This window comes from Prionailurus bengalensis, chromosome F2 (genome assembly GCF_016509475.1).
Source record: "Prionailurus bengalensis isolate Pbe53 chromosome F2, Fcat_Pben_1.1_paternal_pri, whole genome shotgun sequence".
In the NCBI taxonomy this organism is placed as follows: Eukaryota; Metazoa; Chordata; class Mammalia; order Carnivora; family Felidae; genus Prionailurus; species Prionailurus bengalensis.
In genome coordinates this window covers 14,750,344-14,767,954 of record NC_057353.1, presented here as the reverse complement: position 1 = coordinate 14,767,954, position 17,611 = coordinate 14,750,344, and positions in this window count along the sequence as shown.

Genomic DNA, 17,611 nt, shown 5'->3' with positions numbered 1-17,611 from the left:
AGCTGATCTGCTGAGGGTCATGTGCAGCTACATTGCCCTGTGACTTTGCATGCCCTAATGGTGCCTGAGTATTTGTTCCCTAAGAAACAGTGCCTTGAGTCAAATGCTAACTCCAAAATTTATAGTAGTAGTTCTAAGGGGTCCTTAAAAGTGTATTGGAAATATTCATGCATATTCCTACCTTTGACCTTACCATGCTAATTCTTAATGTTTGTCATTTATTGTTTTTTACATTTAATCAATATTTCTTGATTGCTTACTAAACACCATGCATTCTGCCAAGTACTGGGGATACATTCATTTATGCAACAGCTATTTATTGAATGTTTACTAGACTCTGAGCTCTATTCTAGAGATTAAGGATACAGTGGTAAACAAGAGAGCCAAGACATTGGTTCTTGTGGAGTTTATATTTTAGTGGAATGAGAAGCAGTAGACAGACAATAAACAGCTAAATAAATAATGTCCAACTTTTATAAAGTTTAGCAATATTTAGAGATTCCTGAATTGTTTGAATTTTTAAATTACTTTTATAGACTAGTGCACACACACACACACACACACACACACTTGTTCTTTTAGTTACTAGAAAATATAGATTGATTTTTCTAGCATGAGGAGTTATTTTTTCTATGTATCCTGTATTATCAATAGCCAATGGAAGTTAGTGATAGATATAACCAATAAGTCCCATGTGTCTCAAGGAACACAGGTTAAGGAAGACAAAAAGCTTGAGCAAATTGTGAAAAAAACATAGGTATTAGGCAAAGAATTTTTGACATTAGTTTGTAGATCATATAAGACACTAAAAATCTGGGGGAGACATGGTTGGGAATGAGACTTCTTAAGAAATTAACATAGTGGTAATCTATTTGGTGGCTTGGCTCACATAGAAAGTAAAGGTGAGGGATCAGTTATGATGCCATTGAAACTACACAATTGTTAAGTGACAAAAGTTTGAATTAGGACGAGGACATTTGGATTAGACATAAAATGTGGGTTGACATGATTTGGGATGGGTGCTATGGAAGACAGAAGAATAAAAAATGACTGACATTTTGACCCTCAGTGATAAAGAGAAGAGTGGAAACTTTCACAGAATCAAAGATGATGAACTTAAAACAAAAACGACAACAACTAACTAAAAACCAGTGTGTACCCCTGGCATCCCACCACCCAATGTTGTTAAAAGCTGGAACCTACCATTTTCCCTCTTCACTAGCTCCTTGACTGTGTCAACTCAAAATTTGACAATGTGGCTGACAGTCCCATTTGCCCTAAGAGGCCAAATAGCATTCACTGTCATTGCAAATAACAGCATTTCCTCAGTGAAGGTTGAACTAAATTACTTTAACAGGGATAAATTAAAAATCAAACATGTTGATGCATTTAATGTGAGGCACAGAGGACACAAAAGATCATCAAAAATGAGTGACAGTATTGATTGTCATAAACAACCCTTCATGGAATAAAATAGATTCAGTGCTGACCCCTTGAAATGCAGTTACCCTATTTCTAGTATATTTACTCATAGGTTATATAATTTAGGAGAATTATTTCTTTTTTGGCCATACTTTACTTTTAATGTGTTACCTTAACCTTTCTTTTCTTACCACAATCTATTTTTCTCTTCAATGAGGATAGTGGTGATAATAATAATTTCATATTAAAGTTTAGAATTATATGAAAGCCTTTCATTCTTTTACATTAAATGTATAAAATAGGTGAAATATATCTAATTATACTTGCTTCACAGAAAAAAAATCTTATGGATTTTAAATATGTTCTGACAAATAACTTGGATATTATGAAGCAGCAACATTTTTATGACTCTGCCCAACTTTTACTTATTTCTATCCATTTTCTAATGGAAGTATGTGCCATACCTCTGCCTTAATATTTCAGAAGTGTGAATTCTGTAAAACAGCACAGGATGGTCTCTTAATTTGGTTGTGTTATAAAATATTGGAAAACATCACGGGATTATCTGAGATTTGTTTAGATTAAATTTTTACAGAAGACCTTCTTAGATTATATCCAACAATTCATTTCTAAGAAAATTGAGATGAAGTTAAAAGAATTTCTGGCAGAAACTCTGGGCATTAATAGAATTCATTATTGAAAATTTGGTGGTCTTCTTTCACAAATTTATAAAAAATGTTTTTAATATGTATTATTTATTTTCATAGACAGTTTCCCCAACTACTAGAATAACATCATCATAAGGCTCTAGGTAGAAGAATTTAAGAAAATTTCTACATACAGTGTCAAGCTGTGGAAAGTATTGCTCCAAGAGTTTAAATATAAACAAGTACAACTTGGTTTCATAAATTTGTGATTGATCCAGCCATAGTAGGGTATTATAAGAAGTTAGAAGTATTTTTTTAATTTTTTTATTAATTAAAAAAAATTTTTTTTAACGTTTTATTTATTTTTGAGACAGAGAGAGACAGAGCATGAATGGGGGAGGGGCAGAGAGAGAGGGAGACACAGAATCGGAAGCAGGCTCCAGGCTCTGAGCCATCAGCCCAGAGCCTGATGCGGGGCTCGAACTCACGGACCGCGAGATGGTGACCTGAGCCGAAGTCGGACGCCCAACCGACTGAGCCACCCAGGCGCCCCAGAAGTATTTTTTTTTAATAAATGCCTAAGTCTTTTATGTGTTTAATTACTATAAAATGTGTTAATCATGCTTTCCTACCTAATATCTGAATTGCAGTACTGGGTAGGATATGAAGCAGACTAAGAGTTCTTATTTTTTTTCTTACTGTATATTCAAAATGTAATTCAGCCCTGGCATACAACATTGCATGAATCATATCCCCACTCTTCAGCCCAATATCCTAGTAAATCCATAATTGTGCCTCCAGACATTTCTGCCAACCCTACAACAAATATATCCCATCTTTAGTCCATCAATTAATTACTTTACCCAAGTTTTCTCTCTAACACATGGATTTGATTATATCACTCCTATGCTTCAAAGCTATGTCTATAGAATAAAATTCCTTTTTGTGATATTCAAAGCCCTTCAGAATCTGGCTTTGGCAACCATTTTATTCTCTCAGAAAATAATTACTACACCCTTACTCATGCTGGAAACTGTGTGGCATCAGGGTTTCTGGGGACAGGGGAGGGGAAGACTGGTCTCTGCCCCCATGTAGTACATTGTGAACAAGCAGTTACAATCCAGTATGGTCAGTGCTTTATACTTGTGCATATGTAAAGATCAGCTCAAATTGGAATGGTGTCCAAGACTTGTTTAATGTTCATCAGAAGGAAAAGAAATGAAAGGATCTTCTGGAAAAGGCAAATCACTTACACAAAATCGTCAAGGCATTACCAAACATAATGTGCTCCAAGAAAGGCAAATAGTTCCATACATACACTGGTGGGTAGGGTTTCAGGAGAGCCTTGGACAGGTAGGATGTTGGAGGGAATGACAAGTAGCTTTCTGTTCAAAGGGATGTGGTCTTTATCAATCTATGGAAGGAATCAGTAAAGGGTTTTTGAAAAGGTACATGAAAGATTGTCGGTGGGGAAATAGAACAAAGGAGAATATACAGAATAAAATGAGGATCTGTGCAGAGGCGAGCAGGTAGTTGAGCTAGAAGGTGTCAGCTGATAGGATATAAAGGGAGGGCAGACCAGTGTAATGTAATGTAAAGGGAGGGCAGCATTGTCATAATTTCATGATGAGGGGAGGGAAAAGGAGGAATGCAAGATGACCTCTCTGTTTCCAGCTTGTGCAAATGGGTCAATGCTGCTATAACATTCCAAGAAAGAGAATGCAGAACCAGGAGGAAATCTGGATCAAAGTAAGGCAGAGAAGAGATAAAAAGATTGGTTTGGATCCTGTTGAGTCTGAAGTCCCACTGGGGATGTGAGTGGAAATGTTGTACCATATGTTACTGGGTAGAGATGCCTCTAGTTCAGGAGATAATTATGAACTTAACTATTGCTCTGGGAATCACTGGGAAGCAGCTGAAAAGGGGCAAAAAGTGGCCAGTGATAGTTCAGAAGCCATATTCAAGACAAATTTTTTTTTCCAGATCCGATTTATAGGTAAATTTGGTGCACCCTTTATTTGCTCCTAATTTTTTCTCCTTTTTCTGTTTATAAAGTCCTCAATGAATTTGCTCACTTTTCCTTTTAGACACATTCTCCACTAGCAAATATATTGCAGCTGCTACATGATGTATCAATGAAGTTTACAGCTATCGGGTTAAAACAAATTGTTAGGATAAGGTTATTATCATAAGGTTAGTATTGTAAGATTATTATCACAACTTTTAAAAGTGATAGCATGTTTTTGTCTCTTGTTTAATTAATTAAGAACCCATCTTATGATGACCTTTTCCATTTGAGTTGCAGTATTCATTGAAGGTGTACTAATTTTACAAAACACACCTTCAACACATTGTAGCCCTCAAGTCTTCACTACTTAAAGTGAGAAATTTACTTCAAATGCATATAGTTTTTACTTTGATAATATGCCTGAATTATGGTATGTATTTATTGTTACTATAGATTTATTCTTTGTTCATCCCCTTAATGTTCACTACCACGTATTAGTCTCTATTTGACCCAATTCCACAACTACTTCAGTTCATTTACTTGAACGCCCTAAATCACCCACAGTGTAAAAAGAGAAAACAATTCCAAGGGATTAAGCTAAAGCTGATTTTAAAAAATAGGTAACTACACATCAAATTCTCATTCATAAAATCTAAAACTTTGGTAAATTGCTCTCAGGAGATGTAGACAAAAATTCAAATCTCACTGGCATTCAGTGAAGAGCAACATGAACATTTTTTGTAAAGATAAAATTCTGATAAATATTCTAATATTTTCACAAAGACAACGTCATAAATAATAACATTATAAACATAGTATCCAAATACAAAGAACCCACAACATAAGATATATAAGTGTAAATAGAGGAAACTATATTTCTCCTTCTCTAAAACTACCTAATAAATCAGACAAACAAGGAAACACTTCAGTGATTCTTACATGTGTCACTTCTTTCAGCCATGAATCAAAATGTTACATAGTAACATTTATCCTTCAGTAAAAGAGCAGTTTTAGGTTTACAGATAAACCAAAGAGAAAGTACAGAAACCTAAAACTGGTGACGGTTGTTGAGTTTTAATTCTTTCTTAAGACCTATATAAAGTCTGTTGATTTGTGTGGGCATCCACATCAAGAAGATTTGAGGCATTGCAGAGCTTTGCTCTTCCTGTGCTTGATTTGGCCATCATAAAGAATACAACTTCTTGAACTCAGTCATCCAGGCTTCCTTGGGCTGACACTACCATGGAATTTAGGAGGAAGACAAATGATACCATAGAAGTAAAACCCGAGCTTGAGTCTAAAGAACAATGCAAAGAGAGAAACAACTTATATAGGACCTTTCCCTGCAACATGAGAGCATATCCCCATATGAGAGAGAGGACTAGACTCAGGGAAATTGGACTAAACTTGTCTCATACACTCACCGTAAATCCTTTATATATGTGATGATTATTTGCCTTTCAGAGTTTATTTTGAATTTTTAGGGAAGAAAAATTATTCTGTGTGATAATGTAATGATGATACATGACATTATTCATTTGTCAAAACCCACAGAATGTACAACACAAAGAGTGAACACTAATGTAAACTCTAGAATTTAGTTAATAATAGTGTGTCAATATTGGCTCATCAATTATAAGAAATGTACCATACTAATGCAAGGTTTTAATAATAGAGAAAAATGTGTGAGGGAGGAGAGAGGCATATTGGAACTCCATACTTTTTGTTCAGTTTATGTGTAAACTGAAAATTGAGCTTTTTAAAGAGTCTATTAATTAAAAAAAATCAAATCACTCTCTGTGAGAATACAAACTCAAAAAATTGTAAGGAAAAAAAATTACCTAAAATCTTACAACTCAGAGATAACTGCTCTTAAGATTTTCTTCCTATTTAAGTTTATTAATTTTGAGAGAGAAAGAGCATGAGTGGGGCAGAAACAAAAAGAGAAAATCTGAGGAGAAAATCTCTTAGCACAGAGCCCGACTCAGGGCTCGATCTCACCAACCATGATGAGATCATGACCCGAGCTAGAATCACGAATCTGACACTTCACGGACTGAGCCACCCAGACGCCCCTTACGATTTTCTGGTCATCATTATTCATTGTCTATTTCTGTCTCTCTGTGTCTCTCTCTCCTTTTCCTTATCCTGTCCCACTCCTTCTCTACCTTTTTCCCTTGTATTTTATTATTTTTCAGAATTCAAGGTAGAAACAGAAAAATACTGCCCCTGCCTGTGTTTTACGCCTGGTTCTGCTTTTTTTTTTTTTTATGAAATTTATTGACAAATTGGTTTCCATACAACACCCAGTGCTCATCCCAAAAGGTGCCCTCCTCAATACCCATCACCCACCCTCTCCTCCCTCCCACCCCCCATCAACCCTCAGTTTGTTCTCAGTTTTTAACAGTCTCTTATGCTTTGGCTCTCTCCCATTCTAACCTCTTTTTTTTTTTTTCCTTCCCCTCCCCCATGGGTTCCTGTTAAGTTTCTCAGGATCCACATAAGAGTGAAACCATATGGTATCTGTCTTTCTCTGTATGGCTTATTTCACTTAGCATCACACTCTCCAGTTCCATCCACGTTGCTACAAAAGGCCATATTTCATTTTTTCTCATTGCCACGTAATATTCCATTGTGTATATAAACCACAATTTCTTTATCCATTCATCAGTTGATGGACATTTAGGCTCTTTCCATAATTTGGCTATTGTTGAGAGTGCTGCTATGAACATTGGGGTACAAGTGGCCCTATGCATCAGTGCTCCTGTATCCCTTGGGTAAATTCCTAGCAGTGCTATTGCTGGGTCATAGGGTAGGTCTATTTTTAATTTTCTGAGGAACCTCCACACTGCTTTCCAGAGCGGCTGCACCAATTTGCATTCCCACCAACAGTGCAAGAGGGTTCCCGTTTCTCCACATCCTCTCCAGCATCTATAGTCTCCTGATTTGTTCATTTTGGCCACTCTGACTGGCGTGAGGTGATACCTGAGTGTGGTTTTGATTTGTATTTCCCTGATAAGGAGCGATGCTGAACATCTTTTCATGTGCCTGTTGGCCATCCGGATGTCTTCTTTAGAGAAGTGTCTATTCATGTTTTCTGCCCATTTCTTCACTGGGTTATTTGTTTTTTGGGTGTGGAGTTTGGTGAGCTCTTTATAGATTTTGGATACTAGCCCTTTGTCCGATATGTCATTTGCGAATATCTTTTCCCATTCCGTTGGTTGCCTTTTAGTTTTGTTGGTTGTTTCCTTTGCTGTGCAGAAGCTTTTTATCTTCATAAGGTCCCAGGAATTCACTTTTGCTTTTAATTCCCTTGCCTTTGGGGATGTGTCGAGTAAGAGATTGCTACGGCTGAGGTCAGAGAGGTCTTTTCCTGCTTTCTCCTCTAAGGTTTTGATGGTTTCCTGTCTCACATTCAGGTCCTTTATCCATTTTGAGTTTATTTTTGTGAATGGTGTGAGAAAGTGGTCTAGTTTCAACCTTCTGCATGTTGCTGTCCAGTTCTCCCAGCACCATTTGTTAAAGAGGCTGTCTTTTTTCCATTGGATGTTCTTTCCTGCTTTGTCAAAGATGAGTTGGCCATACGTTTGTGGGTCTAGTTCTGGGGTTTCTATTCTATTCCATTGGTCTATGTGTCTGTTTTTGTGCCAATACCATGCTGTCTTGATGATGACAGCTTTGTAGTAGAGGCTAAAGTCTGGGATTGTGATGCCTCCTGCTTTGGTCTTCTTCTTCAAAATTCCTTTGGCTATTCGGGGCCTTTTGTGGTTCCATATGAATTTTAGGATTGCTTGTTCTAGTTTCGAGAAGAATGCTGGTGCAATTTTGATTGGGATTGCATTGAATGTGTAGATAGCTTTGGGTAGTATTGACATTTTGACAATATTTATTTTTCCAATCCATGAGCAGGGAATGTCTTTCCATTTCTTTAAATCTTCTTCAATTTCCTTCATAAGCTTTCTATAGTTTTCAGCATACAGATCCTTTACATCTTTGGTTAGATTTATTCCTAGGTATTTTATGCTTCTTGGTGCAATTGTGAATGGGATCAGTTTCTTTATTTGTCTTTCTGTTGCTTCATTGTTAGTGTATAAGAATGCAACTGATTTCTGTACATTGATTTTGTATCCTGCAACTTTGCTGAATTCCTGTATCAGTTCTAGCAGACTTTTGGTGGAGTCTATCGGATTTTCCATGTATAATATCATGTCATCTGCAAAAAGCGAAAGCTTGACTTCATCTTTGCCAATTTTGATGCCTTTGATTTCCTTTTGTTGTCTGATTGCTGATGCTAGAACTTCCAGCACTATGTTAAACAGCAGCGGTGAGAGTGGGCATCCTTGTCGTGTTCCTGATCTCAGGGAAAAAGCTCTCAGTTTTTCCCCGTTGAGGATGATGTTAGCTGTGGGCTTTTCATAAATGGCTTTTATGATCTTTAAGTATGTTCCTTCTATCCCGACTTTCTCAAGGGTTTTTATTAAGAAAGGGTGCTGGATTTTGTCGAAGGCCTTTTCTGCATCGATTGACAGGATCATATGGTTCTTCTCTTTTTTTTTGTTAATGTGATGTATCACGTTGATTGATTTGCGAATGTTGAACCAGCCCTGCATCCCAGGAATGAATCCCACTTGATCATGGTGAATAATTCTTTTTATATGCCGTTGAATTCGATTTGCTAGTACCTTATTGAGAATTTTTGCATCCATATTCATCAGGGATATTGGCCTGTAGTTCTCTTTTTTTACTGGGTCTCTGTCTGGTTTAGGAATCAAAGTAATACTGGCTTCATAGAATGAGTCTGGAAGTTTTCCTTCCCTTTCTATTTCTTGGAATAGCTTGAGAAGGATAGGTATTATCTCTGCTTTAAAGTCTGGTAGAACTCCCCTGGGAAGCCATCTGGTCCTGGACTCTTATTTGTTGGGAGATTTTTGATAACCGATTCAATTTCTTCACTGGTTAGGGGTCTGTTCAAGCTTTCTATTTCCTCCTGATTGAGTTTTGGAAGAGTGTGGGTGTTCAGGAATTTGTCCATTTCTTCCAGGTTGTCCAATTTGTTGGCATATAAGTTTTCATAGTATTCCCTGATAATTGTTTGTATCTCTGAGGGATTGGTTGTAATAATTCCATTTTCATTCATGATTTTATCTATTTGGGTCATCTCCCTTTTCTTTTTGAGAAGCCTGGCTAGAGGTTTGTCAATTTTGTTTATTTTTTCAAAAAACCAACTCTTGGTTTCGTTGATCTGCTCTACAGTTTTTTTAGTTTCTATATTGTTTATTTCTGCTCTGATCTTTATTATTTCTCTTCTTCTGCTGGGCTTAGGCTGCCTTTGCTGTTCTGCTTCTAGTTCCTTTAGGTGTGCTGTTAGATTTTGTATTTGGGATTTTTCTTGTTTCTTGAGATAGGCCTGGATTGCAATGTATTTTCCTCTCAGGACTGCCTTTGCTGCGTCCCAAAGCATTTGGATTGTTGTATTTTCATTTTCGTTTGTTTCCATATATTTTTTAATTTCTTCTCTAATTGTCTGGTTGACCCACTCATTCGTTAGTAGGGTGTTCTTTAACCTCCATGCTTTTGGAGGTTTTCCAGACTTTTTTCTGTGGTTGATTTCAAGCTTCATAGCATTGTGGTCTGAAAGTAAGCATGGTATAATTTCAATTCTTGTAAACTTATGAAGGGCTGTTTTGTGACCCAGTATATGATCTATCTTGGAGAATGTTCCATGTGCACTCGAGAAGAAAGTATATTCTGTTGCTTTGGGATGCAGAGTTCTAAATATATCTGTCAAGTCCATCTGATCCAATGTCTCATTCAGGGCCCTTGTTTCTTTATTGACCGTGTGTCTAGATGATCTATCCATTTCTGTAAGTGGTGTATTAAAGTCCCCTGCAATTACCACATTCTTATCAATAAGGTTGCTTATGTTTATGAGTAATTGTTTTGTATATTTGGGGGCTCTGGTATTCGGTGCATAGACATTTATAATTGTTAGCTCTTCCTGATGGATAGACCCTGTAACTATTATATAATGTCCTTCTTCATCTCTTGTTACAGCCTTTAATTTAAAGTCTAGTTTGTCTGATATAAGTATGGCTACTCCAGCTTTCTTTTGGCTTCCAGTCGCATGATAAATAGTTCTCCATCCCCTCACTCTCAATCTAAAGGTGTCCTCAGGTCTAAAATGAGTCTCTTGTAGACAGCAAATAGATGGGTCTTGTTTTTTTATCCATTCTGATACCCTATGTCTTTTGGTTGGCGCATTTAATCCATTTACATTCAGTGTTATTATAGAAAGATACGGGTTTAGAGTCATTGTGATGTCTGTATGTTTTATGCTTATAGTGATGTCTCTGGGACTTTGTCTCACAGGGTCCCCCTTAGGATCTCTTGTAGGGCTGGTTTAGTGGTGACAAATTCCTTCAGTTTTTGTTTGTTTGGGAAGACCTTTATCTCTCCTTCTATTCTAAATGACAGACTTGCTGGATAAAGGATTCTTGGCTGCATATTTTTTCTGTCTAGCACCCTGAAAATCTCGTGCCAATTCTTTCTGGCCTGCCAAGTTTCAAAAGAGAGATCAGTCACGAGTCTTATAGGTCTCCCTTTATATGTGAGGGCACGTTTACCCCTTGCTGCTTTCAGAATTTTCTCTTTATCCTTGTATTTTGCCAGTTTCACTATGATATGTCGTGCAGAAGGTCGATTCAAGTTACGTCTGAAGGGAGTTCTCTGTGCCTCTTGGATTTCAATGCCTTTTTCCTTCCCCAGTTCAGGGAAGTTCTCAGCTATTATTTCTTCAAGTACCCCTTCAGCACCTTTCCCTCTCTCTTCCTCCTCTGGGATACCAATTATGCGTATATTATTTCTTTTTAGTGTATCACTTAATTCTCTAATTTTCCCCTCATACTCCTGGATTTTTTTATCTCTTTTTCTCAGCTTCCTCTTTTTCCATAACTTTATCTTCTAGTTCACCTATTCTCTCCTCTGCCTCTTCAAGCCGAGCTGTGGTGGTTTCCATTTTGTTATGCATTTCGTTTAAAGCGTTTTTCAGCTCCTCGTGACTGTTCCTTAGTCCCTTGATCTCTGTAGCAAGAGATTCTCTGCTGTCCTGTATACTGTTTTCAAGCCCAGCGATTAATTTTATGACTATTATTCTAAATTCACTTTCTGTTATTTTATTTAAGTCCTTTTTGATCAGCTCATTAGCTGTTGTTATTTCCTGGAGATTCTTCTGAGGGGAATTCTTCCGCTTGGTCATTTTGGATAGTCCCTGGCGTGGTGAGGACCTGCAGGGCACTTCCCCTGTGCTGTGGTGTATAACTGGAGTTGGTGGGCGGGGCCGCAGTCAGACCTGATGTCTGCCCCCAGCCCACCGCTGGGGCCACAGTCAGACTGGTGTGTGCCTTCTCTTCCCCTCTCCTAGGGGCGGGATTCACTGTGGGGTGGTGTGGCTCGTCTGGGCTACTTGCACCCTGCCAGGCTTGTGATGCTGGGGATCTGGCGTATTAGCTGGGGTGGGTAGGCAAGGTGCTCGGGGGCAGGAGGGGCAGGCTTAGATCACTTCTCCTTAGGTGATCCACTTCAGGAGGGGCCCTGTGGCAGCGGGAGGGAGTCAGATCCGCTGCCGGAGGTTTGGCTCCACAGAAGCGCAGAGTTGGGTGTTTGCGCGGAGCAAGTTCCCTGGCAGGAACCGGTTCCCTTTGGGATTTCGGCTGGGGGATGGGCGGGGGAGATGGCGCTGGCGAGCGCCCTTGTTCCCCATCAAACTGAGCTCTGTTGTCAGGGGGCTCAGCAGCTCTCCCTCCCTTTGTCCTCCAGCCTTCCCGCTTTCCGAGCAGAGCTGTTAACTTATGACCTCCCAGACGCTAAGTCACGCTTGTTGTGGGAACACAGTCCGTCAGGCCCCTCCGCTTTTGCAAGCCAGACTCGGGGGCTCTGCTTGGCCGGCGAGCTGCCCCTCCGCCCCGGCTCCCTCCCGCCAGTCCGTGGAGCGCGCACCGCCTCGCCGCCCTTCCTACCCTCTTCCGTGGGCCTGTCGTCTGCGTTTGGCTCCGGCGACTCCATTCTGCTAATCCTCTGGCGGTTTTCTGGGTTATTTAGGCAGGTGTAGATGGAATCTAAGTGATCAGCAGGACGTGCGGTGAGCCCAGCGTCCTCCTAAGCCGCCATCTTCTATTCCTGGTTCTGCTTCTTAATAAATGTATGGACTTAGGCAGGTCATCTAACCACTTGTACTTCAGTTACCTCTTTTGTAAAATAGGAACAATTGCAGTTTTTACCTCATTGGATTGTTGAGGGGATTGGACATAATACTTGATAAAAGCTGATCTCGCTGCCTGGGGCATAATGAGTACTTATGCTATTCTCTTACTCCTTCATATTCCTATTCTTTTTTTTTTTTATTAAATTTTTTTTTAACGTTTATTTATTTTTGAGACAGAGAGAGACAGAGCATGAATGGGGGAGGATCAGAGAGAGAGGGAGACACAGAATCGGAAACAGGCTCCAGGCTCTGAGCAGTCGGCACAGAGCCCGACGCGGGGCTCGAACTCACGGACCGCGAGATCATGACCTGAGCCGAAGTCGGCCGCTTAACCGACTGAGCCACCCAGGCGCCCCTTCATATTCCTATTCTTAATACAGTGTTATTCCATGTCAGTGAGATGGAGTGTGTATCATCATTTTTAAGGCGGCCAACTCCATCCATTATTTTTTTATCAATCCCCTTTTAATGAACACTGAGTTTATTTCCATGGGCACAGGAGCATGGGTGGCCTTTATATTATGCTGTAGTAAATATCCTGATCCATGAATCTTTATTGATTTATTATCTCCTTAGAATAAATTTCTATTCATGGAATTGCTGAACTCCCAATTAATTTTAGGATCAATTACCTTTACGTGGTATATTTGGCTCTCCATGAACTTTCACTTACCTGCTTCTCCAGTTTCACCTCTGAGCCGCTGCTTCCATTCCTCCTTCACCTTCCAATCTTACTGAGATAACTTGCAGTTCCTCCAATGCACTATACCCTTTTTTTCTTCTTTGGGCACTTGCATAAGTTGCTCCCTTTGTCTAGGACATAGTCAGCATGCTTTCTCTTCATCATCTATTTTCTTACGTATATTTCTTACTAGACTGCAAGCATCATGAAAACATCTATTTCTGTCTTTACAGGGTGTCTCATCTCACTTTTGACACCAACGGAAGTAATGCTTTTGGTGTTCCAGACCAGAAACCCCCTGCTGTCCTGAAACAAATTAAGATCCTGATTTAATTATCCATATAAATGAGATTTTATAAAAATTGGTGTGGTTATGTTGTGTATATCTCACTTACCAGTGTAGCTTCCCATGGCTTATTGAGACTCTAAAAGCAGCACATAGTTTCTGGCCCAGAGTAGGATCTTGGATTTGGGAGGCTCCGTTCCATAAGAATTTATGCTAATAATCTACATGTTTGTCTTTATATTTACCGCATCAATTTCTCCTGTTCTTGAACCAAAGCCAGCATCAGAAAGACCATGGTGGGGATGGCTTTCAAAACTTTCTGTCTTCCTTTCTCATGTGTATGAGTCCTGAATAATCCCTAGGACTGTGAATATGATGAATTTAATTTTTGTGATGAGCTTGCCTTAAATGCCACAGTTGACCTTAAAGAGATTATCTGTGTGAGACTTAGCTAATCACAAGTCCTTTAAAAGCCAAGAGTTGTCTCCATCTGGTTGTAGAAGAGGAAGTCAGAGATTGGATGTATAAGGAGTTGACACACCATTACTTACTTAAAGATGGAGAAACCATGGGACAAGGAATTTTGATGATGTCTAGCATCTTAGATCAGCCCCAGACAGCTGGGAGCCAGCAAGAAGACAGAAACTCAGTCCTATAACTGCAAGAACGATATTGTACTAATAACAGAAATGATATTGGGACTGCATTTTTCTTTAAGCCTCCTCCATGAGAACTCAGTTTATCCAACACCTTGATTCTAGCCTTGTGATATCATAAAGTTCAGCCAACAGATTTATACAGTGATAAATGGATGTTGTCTTAAGCTAATAATTTTGTGGTTATTGTGACACACTAGAAAACTAATACAGTGGAGGTGAGCAGCAGGAGTGGAAAAGCAGAATAAGTGCCCAGTTGTCCCTGAAAAATATCTCTGGTTCCTATTTTGAGAATTCTTGAGAGTCCATAAGTATTTGTCCGGTGAATGAACAAGAATCACATCAGTGGGGGACATAATAAAGAAGACACACACTGGGAAAGAACTATGGCCTGCAGTGGGTGGTACCGAGGCTCTGCACAGCTACAGAACCCCTGATTTCCTCTCAACTGATGATAAATGACAAGGTTCTACTCATGAAGCTGATAATTGGGAGCTCGAGACTTTTAACCTCATTTTTTTTTTTTTTACTTTTAAACTTAATGACTGTTAAAAGTTTTCTTTATTGACTAAAAACATTTCTGCAACTGTGTAAAAGATGTGATAGGGACTGGGATGAGGAGAGAAATCCCCTCTCCAGTAGCGTAAGGTATTATCCTGAATACCAATGCATGTTAATGGTAGGGAAAAGACCTCCCCACTAGTAAGGGAGTCCTCACCTAGTAAGAAAGTAAATTAAATTCAAAGACTCAGAAATATTTGTTAAATACTATTAGACATATAGCAAAAAAAAAAAATAGGCATATTTGTGTACTTGAGAATACATTTATAACCATAGATTGGAAAGAAAGAACTAAGAGAAATATCTGATGCCTTATACCAGAGGCATGAACTAGCTCACTAAAGACATTATTAAATAGTCAGGGATTTTGTGATCTAGTGGTCAAGCCATTGGTGGCTTGAAATCAGTCTTTTACTTTTTTTCCAGCTCTATCAAGATATAACTGACATATAACATTATGTAAGTTTTAAGGTGTATAATATGATGATAGAAATCAGTCTTGTTGGGAGTAATCAGCAAACACTATAAATCAGGGCTTTTTTTGGAAAAAGTTGAGCCATCAGCACCCTAACACTTCACTGCTTTGTTTCCATATAATGTGTCACGTGCCTTCCATGTCTAACTTAAAATCAAATGATTGTGCATAGGTAATTCAGATGCTAGTAATACATAGATGGCGTAAGTACATTCTAAAGAAATCTCCAGTCAGAATTAAAATGACCTGAGGATGGAGTTAGTGGGGGGGGGGGGGGGGGCGGGGAACTTCTTGAGGGTATTCGTATTCAGGCAGGACTTCCTGTGTCAGCAGTGAGGGAAAGAAAGGGATTTCCAGATAAGTAAAGTATTATTCAAATCAAAGATGTGAAAAGAGCAAAAAAATCATAGTGATATGACTGCATGGGTGTATTCATTTCATTTCCTATCACAGTTGTAACAAATTGCCACCAATTGGCTTAAAACAATACGAATTTATTATCTTACTGCTCTGAATGTCATAGTAAAAAAACATGGGTCAGCAGGGTTGCATTCCTTCTGGAGGCTCTAGGGGAGAACTGTTTCCCTGCAACTTTTGCTTCTAGAGGCTGCCCACATTCCTTAGATTGTGGCACACATCACTTTGACCTCTGTTCCCTTTGTGGCACCTTTTCTCTGACTCTCCTGCTTCCTTCTTTCACTTAGAAGGACGCTTGTGATTACATTGGGCCCAACTGGATAATCCTGGATAATCTCTACATCTCAAGAACTTTAATTTAATCATGTCCGCACAGTCTCTTTTGCCATGTAAAGTAACATATTTAAAGGTTTTGGGATTTAGGCTATGGACATCTATCTTTGAGAGGCTTGTTATTTTGCCTAACACAATGGGTAACACTGGCCAGTTGATTATGGGTCTTACATGGCAGACTGCAGAGATTAGAGATTTATTGATATAGAGCAAGGGAGTGATTTAGTGAAAATAGTATTTTAATAAAATTAATATTGCGACAGCTGGCTCATCAAAACTGGAAACAGTTTCTGTAGTAGATTATTCATAGTAATCTATGTAAGGGTGATTAGAGCGTGCACTAGGGGCTAGCACTATTGTTAGACTTTGGCGTGGATGGATATAAAAAAAGTTATCTGATTTTTCTAATATATATGTAACAGCTTTTTTGAGACAGAACTCATATCTCATACACCTAGTGCATTTGAAGTACATCATTTGATGGTTTTTAGTATATTCACAGAATTTTACAACCATCACCAAAACCAACTGTAAAACATTTCATCACCCCTAAATAAACACCTGTTCTCATTAACAGCAGCTTCTCGTTTCTCTCTAATACCTCAGTTGAACACAACTGCTGACCTCTCTGTCTCTACAGATTTGGGCATTTTACAGAAATCATGCAATATGTGGTCTTTAGTGACTGATGTCCTTCATTAGGCTTGTTTTTAATGTTCATCCATCCTGTAGCATGAATCAGTTTTTTGGTCTTTTATTGCCAAGTAATAGTCCATGATATAGAGATGCCATTTTTATTTATCCACTCATCAGTTGATAGACTTTTGGGTTGTTTCCATTTTTGTGCTAAAATGAGTAATGCTTTTAGGAATGTTTGTGTACAAGTTTTTGCATGGACATATGTTTTCATTTCTCTTGGTATATACCTAAGAGTTGAAATGCTAGGTCTTATGGTGACTATGTTTAGAGGAACATTTTGAGGAACTGCCAGCCTAATTCCCAGAGTTGGATGCAACATTATACATTCCAACCAGCAGTGTATGAGAGTTCCAATGTTTCATTCCCTTGCCAAATTTGTCAAAATATGTCTTTTTAATTTTAGCCATCTTAGTGTGTGTGAATTGGTATCTCATTATGGCCTTGATCTGTATTTTCCTAATGACTAATGGTGTTGAAGGACTATCATTGTGTTTATTTGGTCATTTGTATATCTTCTTTGGAGAAACAGCTATTCAGATCTTTTGCCCATTTCAAAATTGTGGGTTATTTATTTTTCTACTACTGAGTTGTACATTTCTTTACATACTCTGGATACAAATCCCTTATCAAATGTATTATGGAAATATGTTCTCTTGTTCTGTGAACTGCCTTTTATTTTTCTTGGTGCTATTCTTTGAAATACAAAAATGATTTAATTGAATGAAGTCTAGTTTATCTATTTTTCTCTTCTCACTTTTGCTTTCATGTCATATTTAGGAAGACTTTGGCTAGCCGACATTCCTGAAGATTACTCCTGTATTTTCTTCTAAGTTGTAACTCTTACATTGAGGTTTATGATACATTTGTATGGTGTGAGGCAGTGCTCCAGCTTTATTATTTTGCACATGAATACTCGGTTATCCCAACACCATTTGCCAACAAGACTATTCTTTCACGATTAGATTGTCTTGGTACCTTCATCCAAAATTAACTAAACTGTTCATGTGAGAGTTATCTCTGGATTCTCAATTCTGTTGCATTGGTTTTTGTGTCCACCCTTATTCCAGTACCTCACCCTCTTGATAACTATAGCTTTGTTGAAATTGTGAAGTGTATCTTCCAACTTTGTTCTTCCATTTCACGACTTTTGCCTATTTTGGGTACC